Genomic DNA, 6,905 nt, shown 5'->3' with positions numbered 1-6,905 from the left:
ATCAGGTCATGCTAAGTTCATGAGGATTTTAACTTCCGGCTTTGTAAAGTTTCAGGATAAAATGTTCTGGAGAAGAGCTGTGAAGTGTTGAAGTACTATCAAAGCCATAAATAGCATGTTTACCATGCAAGCATTATGTGGACTTTTCCTGTAAAAGTGATTCATGTTTGCCGACAGAAAATTCACAACAGCCAAACTTCTGCTTTCACAACATCTCAAAGGATGTATTGACAGGTTGGCTTCGGTGAAAAAAAGATTCCGCGTCGTCAGATCCTGTAATTTTTTGTTGATATAAATAGCTTGGATCACTATTTGGATAAGGTTTTGAAATCAGGAATAAAATCCTCAAATACAATAGCTGTTCTCACTGAGTATAACCAGCTTTAGGAACCAATCACAATATGAACTCGGCAGTCAGACACTTTGCAGACTCTGTCTTACCTTGAAAAATGGGTTTGTTTATGTGAATGCCAACATGCCCACCAAAATGTTATGGCTGCGCTGATGTAAAAGGTCAGCCCAATTTTTTTGTAATGGGATTACATTTTGTTGTAGGTTTTGTTGTAGGCCACAGAGTAATATCCGTGTGAAAATGGAATAGATTATTTGTTCATGGGAGAATTGATGGTTTGTTTTCTGTTCTCTGTTTGCTGTGCATGGTGTATGGATTGTAGGGATTTCTCTTTTATCTCCAATATTTTGATGCAATATTTCTTGCAGGGCAGTTTGAGTTTCCATTTTCATGTCAGCATTTTATCGAGTTTTGTCTGATAGGTATTTTCCTATTATAGGTACATTTGATGAGGTGTAGTCAGGGATGTATGTGTTGGTTTTAGGTTGTATTGCTTGTAAAGTTGTTGCTGTCCGTTGATTCTTCTGTATTTTTCATTATTGCTCTTTGCCAGTTTGCTGTTGGGTTTCTTCATCTGATTATGTCTGCAGCTGATATTGTGAGTTTCCCCAAACTGTCCAGTTAGTCATAGCACTGTACAACTCGGCAGCAGTAGTTTTTTCAGCTCAGTTCCAAGGTTTCCCAGCACCAAGCACAGGATTCAAGGATTTGTATCCAGCTGTGAATTTTGCTCTTAAGTTGAATTGAACTTCTGCAGAGCTAGCTGTGCAGCAGTGATTGTGTGCCTGCAGCCACGCCCCTGGGCAGGACTTGCACCTGAAACTGGCTGGGATCTTATACTGTGTTGACACTGCAGTAGAATCCAAGTTTTCTTGACAGTGCTGCATGATAGTGATGGAGTCTTATATTGTTGCTGTCTGACATACTGGAATACAATTAATGTTGAAACTCCTATGGGAACTGCTATAACCTCCATGCTGTGTTTGCAAGGTGGGTTTTTCACTTTTCAATCCAATACATGAGTCATGTTATATTTTATTCACTTTGGCAAACTTGATGTGTAGATTACAGATACATTGCATGTTAATAATCTGTCAAGTTTGAGCCATGTTTGTCGTTTTATTCAGAATGTGGGTTTCAAGAATTAATGTGATCATAATGTACATCCGTTAAAGGTTGATGACTGGACTTGCATAGGGTCTGGTACATTGTGTGGTTTTCAGGTTTTCTCCCTCAGCTACACGATTCATGACCAGGTACGGTTTTTTGGCCCTTTATAAGAAGGAATATTTTAAAGAGACAAAACTCGATTTCCAATTTAACGCTGCTTGTGTTTTGAACTTACACCATTTTGAAAAGAAATCCAGCTTAGTCTTTTCAAATAGGTAAATCATTAGAATTAGAAAACCACAGTAAATGAAGCGCCCAACCTTCCGAGAAAACTGTTGACGAGAGGAGTGCAGCTCTTTATTTAAATTGACACCATTTTGGTTGGATTTTGAAGAAACTTTTCAGGACATTTGGGGAAACCTCTAGATTTTTCTCAATGGAGAGAACACTCCCCCCCCCAACTCATTTTCTTGATATTATTTCTTTTGCTGGGACTATGGGGTGAGGTTTACTATGGGTAACCACCCTTGTCTCTCCCTCTCTCCCAGTTGCATGATATGTCACTATCAGCTTGATTTTCTTCTCTATCAAGATGTCAATTGTCTGTTTCAAATATCCTTATTTGTTTAGAGCGATCATGATTTATCGGGTAAGCGTTCTGTATGTGAATATTTCTTACCCTCATTATCACACCGTGACAACTTTTATTACCCCGTTTGCGAAATCCGGATTTTTTCCCCTGTTACTCAGAAACACCATTTGCATAAGTTATCTTATCAAACGGAAGTTGCCCAACTCCAAGGTTTCCTAGTTTCAGTGTGGTGGGGTCACCGATCGATCGTGCAAGTGATTACTTGGGTCTTTGATTGCATACAGTAGGATGTGCTGAAACCGAATATGGAATTCTTCCCGGACATTATGTGGTTATGTGGCACACATTGCATTGACATGATTATTGTGTTCATGCTATCATGAATAACATTTCTAGTTGCGTGGGAGGTTAAGTTATTTTGATTGTTTGAGGTTGACTTGGTTTGTTTTTTCAGCCCTTCCCTACTAATCAGAGTGTAAGACAACTGTTTTGTTTTTAGGGATTTTGTTAAATGTTCATCTCTGTCATTCACTATAATTTTCTTCCAGTCAGATAGATATTTTGGTACGTGTTTATTTCAATTTTTAAGTTTGTGGGTTTTTTGGGGGGGGATTCAACCATTTAATTATTTGAACTATGAAATATTAATTGTTTATAGCAGTTTGTAATTCTTGTGCATAATAAAGTGCAAACGTAACAAGGTTTGATTGTCCTAAACTGCTCTTATAGTCCTTCGATGATTTCTCTGTACAGTATAGTTTGACGTATTATTTCTTATTAATTCAGTATTGTACATGTACATGTAATAAGTCAGTTAACCTTTTTGCTGGTGTGTCAATAATGTTTAAATAGGTGTCACTGAAAATGATGAATCAGGACAAAATATCTCAGCTGAGATGGCAAACATAGTGCTAAATGTGAATGGCCGTTGTACTACTAAACAAACACTCCAAGCCAACCATGCACACCAATTATACCACAACATATGTTCCCCACCAGCTGTCTGAGTACACTGTGAGTAGATCAGATTTGATGATCACTCCGGTAAATAGGACGGCAATTGTGGTCTGGCATTATACCAGTGTTGTGAATGGCCTTTTGAGTCAAGTACAGGGATTATGAGTTGGCTTGTGTAGACCCCTACGATTGGCTGGGCATCACGTGCTGTTGTGGGCATTTACTGCGGATGCTGAGATCAGGTTTGATTAGAATTCACAGACCGACTTAAATGTTGAAATTGAGTCACAAAGTGCTTGGTGAAACTGCATGTACAGTATGGTTACAACGCCGCAAGAACACTGCCTAGTATTAGTAATTTATCCAGTCTGGTATCCAACACAGTGTCTTGCTGTCTGACTTTTGCCCCAGTTTCTTTCAGACAAAATCCAACATTGATGGATTAAATGAACCCTGAACGGACTTCTCACTTCCATAAGGGATCATCATCAGTCCTCTCTTCTGCATGCTGGAGGCACTTCATCCATCTCAAGCTTGACCCAAAAATCTCAAGCTGGTAAGTTCAGGTTATAACCGTGGGTCTTTTCCCATGGTGTTGCTGTAAGAGAAAGTAGAGTGATTGGATGGTTGTTTTGAGTGTGTGACCTGTTTCTCAGTGATGTGATACATTTCTTAGCTGTTCGTGATCCGAGTGTCTTGTCATCATGGTAGTAGGGGTGGGGAAGCGTCGCTCCCTTTGCCTGCCTCTTTCTGTCACTCTCCCCTCCCCATATCATCACAGCATGCCTACATCACAGTATTTCTCACCAATTTTATAGTCCAGGGTTTATTATGACCTGCCCAGGAAAGAGGCAGCTGCTAGTGTTTACAATGACAGTGCTTCATGTACATGAGTAGCTCAGGTTACTTGGTTTCACTGTCCTACTTGCATCACACACTGTCCTTGTTTCCCAGGAGTCCAGCCCATGGGTGGGCCTGATTAATTTCCTTCTTCTCATCAAAATTTAATGTACATTGTTCTCTGTGTATTTTAATTCCATCAATGCATTGATTTAAATGCATACTGTTCTGACATAATCTGCTGTAAATGAATGTTTTATTCACCCTGTTTTGGCTCTGGCACATTTGAAAATTGAATGTTATTGAAACAATTTCATATGTCAAGCATTTTAAGATTCACATGGATGTACATAGCTTTAATTGTACAGTACACAATGCATGAATGAAAAATGGAAGTTCTCCTTCAAAAATCCACAGGTATACATGTATATAGTCGTGTACAGCGGCCCTAGTGAGGTACCATGTTTGTGCTAACCTCATCACCTGTGCTTTGGCAGGATGGATTGCTATCAGTGTTCATAGTCCAGACCTATTATATAGTGATTGAGATATCTCCAGATGGCATATACGTAATTATAGTCCAGAACCTTTTTGACAGCAGGCTTGATGGCAATTGTTCCCCTTCCATGTTACCAGATGGTCCATGTGGACAGTCGTAAATGTGGCAGAAGATTGCTCACTCAACCACGTAGACCCCGTGTATGAATTTCCTGTCGTGTTAACATTGAGGTTTGACATGGTAGCTGTGATTGGAGAATGAATGGTTTCTTCTGCCAGTTTTGCCTTTGTGAAATCAACCCTTGAGCTGGAACATTTTGATAAATCCACGTTATTCAGAGAGAAAAAATGTACACTCCCATAGTGGTTTGATTTGCATTTTGTTCCTCAGAATACAGCATGATTTTTTTTCTTGAGAGCTCCACTGGAAAACTCATTCACAACTGGAGCAGGCTCACAAGTCAAAGACGTGGGCTGATCAATGCAGTCACCCACAATCAGATTGGCAAAGTTCAAGAACTTCAGCAACCTGCTCACAATCTGAAGCATTGGCAGTTGAGGTTGGGATAAACACAGATGATGGATTGCACAGGTTGGCAGGGTCAACCGCCATTATAAAGACCAGTAAAATCTCAGGTGTATTCAAAACTTTGGAGTAAAATCTTAGGAATGGCTCAGATTGAGATTATGGAGTCAGAATGGTTGAGTTGCATGTACTCGTTCTGTGTTTCAGAGATTTAAATATACAGTTGTCACGACTCTCCCTATCTTTAACATTTTCTCTTTTCCTTCTGTCATAGACTCATCACCAGTTTTCATCCATGCTGTACTAGACCCTCCAACTATCTGATCGTTCCTTCTCTTTTTCCCATCCACTCTTTCATCCTCTTCAATTCATCTTTCACTTAGCCTGCATCATCCCTCCACTGGCACCTCATCCATTTTCCAAGCCATTTATGTCCCACCACCGCTATCCCTCTTTACCCTATCTCTCTTCATCCCTGACTTATCTCTAGCCATATACTCCTGCCCTCTAGACATTCCAACATCACCTGCCTCAAGCCCAATTCCCCAACCCCTCAGGAGTACCCCAGCCAGCAAATGGTCATCATCCAGGGAGGTGACAAAGTCAATCCCATCTCCCATCGCTCCAGTGTGCCTGTATTTCGTCAGTGGCGTTGCCGTAGAGCCGAGGCACTGGAGGTATTTCCAAGAGCAGTTAGTTACAGTGACTCCACATCTCAACCTCTGAAGATTTCAACCTTTGACAATGGATCAGAATCCATCAACTGTCTTGGGAATACTGGCAGAAATTAATCCTTTCTAAAGGTGAGTGTTTCATGGAATGTTTTGATAATTTGAGAATTTGGTGAGGGGAATCCCCTGATTAAGAGTTGCGGAGTGACTAGAATGGCTGCGTGTTTTATCCAGGGAATAACAGTTCGCATTCTGTACATCTGCTGTGGGTTCCAAGTAGGTCCTTGGAACGATTCTTGGAACGTACGCTGGGCCTAAACAGGTGAATGCTGATGAACACTGCTTTGCCAGTTCATGTGCTAAGCAAAAAAACAGAGGATCAGTTTCAAGTAATACACTTTGCATGGCACTTCAGCTGCTGGTAACCTGTTTTGCTAAGCAAATATTTTCTGTGCTATGTAGTTTTCCATGCTTAGCAGGAGACAGTGTGTGGCTGAGTCATTAGAACCAGTAAGGAACTTTTTTTCACTGGTTGTTGCGAACATCTGACATGGAGGATGGGCAATGAATTTTCGACAGAATGTGCCCAAACTGGTAGAATCTTGGCATAAAAGGAATGCACCTTAGCTTTGAAGGAACAGAAAAATGGCACTGTCCAAATCAAATATGGCTAGGACTCAGACATATACATGTAATTCTAAATGACAATTAGCCACATACATGTATAGCCATAGCTAGTGGCTTCCATAAGTACATCTGTTACTTTCAGCCACAGCCAATTAAGCTAGATGTGGCTTTATCATGCTGAAGTGGCATTAGTATAGCTGTAATAATGTTGATTGTAGGGTATGAGTTGAATGTGCATGTAAGGTGTTAGCTCATGGTTATCCTTTGAAGAACGGTACAGAATTAGGCTGTACAGGAATGCATTCCTCCTTGGTCACTCACTCATCAGCATTAAGGTCAGCATGTCTGCATAGTTTGCATTGCAAGGGACTGGCTGGAGACATTTTGCACTGGAACAAGACAGATACGATCAGAATATTACATATTTTGTGGACTTGTACATATGTACAAGATTGTATTGAACTATAATTGAAGAAGTTTGTGTTCCTTTAGCTGGCTGCTTTTCCTGTGCTAAAAATTCTGAGGGCCTAGATTTAGACTGACTTGACTTGAATTTTGAATTAATAGCTAGAGCGGTATCCTGGCACACATATTTTCCATCTTTTCATCATGCACCCCTACCTAATTAACCCCAAAATTCTGAAGTCAGTTCTTCAGTTTCTCTCTGCAACTGGTGAACCCCCTCCCCATTTTTCAATGAAAACCCAAACAAAACCAAAAATAGATTTCTAC

The 6,905-nt window shown here is 40.3% G+C and overlaps 1 protein-coding gene across 7 annotated transcripts in view; it reads left to right on the top strand.

Moving 5' to 3' along the window:
- The first annotated feature begins 390 nt into the window (after positions 1–390).
- Positions 391–6,905, top strand: part of LOC110973190 (tripartite motif-containing protein 2-like) — a 32,341-nt gene continuing 25,826 nt past the window's right edge. The window contains exons 1-4 of one of the 7 annotated variants that reach the window (XM_022223812.2): positions 391–513; positions 906–1,342; positions 3,423–3,567; positions 5,150–5,678. The gene's annotated coding sequence lies outside the window, so the exon portion shown is untranslated. Of the gene's footprint in view, positions 514–543; positions 628–905; positions 1,343–1,405; positions 3,568–5,149; positions 5,679–6,905 lie in introns of those variants that run through there. The other 6 variants (XM_022223810.2, XM_022223815.2, XM_022223817.2 and 3 more) reach the window with 6 other exon arrangements.

The sequence above is a fragment of the Acanthaster planci genome, linkage group LG02 (assembly GCF_054643075.1).
Source record: "Acanthaster planci isolate LZ-2023a linkage group LG02, COTS_SCS, whole genome shotgun sequence".
Taxonomy (NCBI): domain Eukaryota; kingdom Metazoa; phylum Echinodermata; class Asteroidea; order Valvatida; family Acanthasteridae; genus Acanthaster; species Acanthaster planci.
Note: the sequence above shows the minus strand (reverse complement) of the source record. Positions and strands in the feature narration are given on the sequence as shown.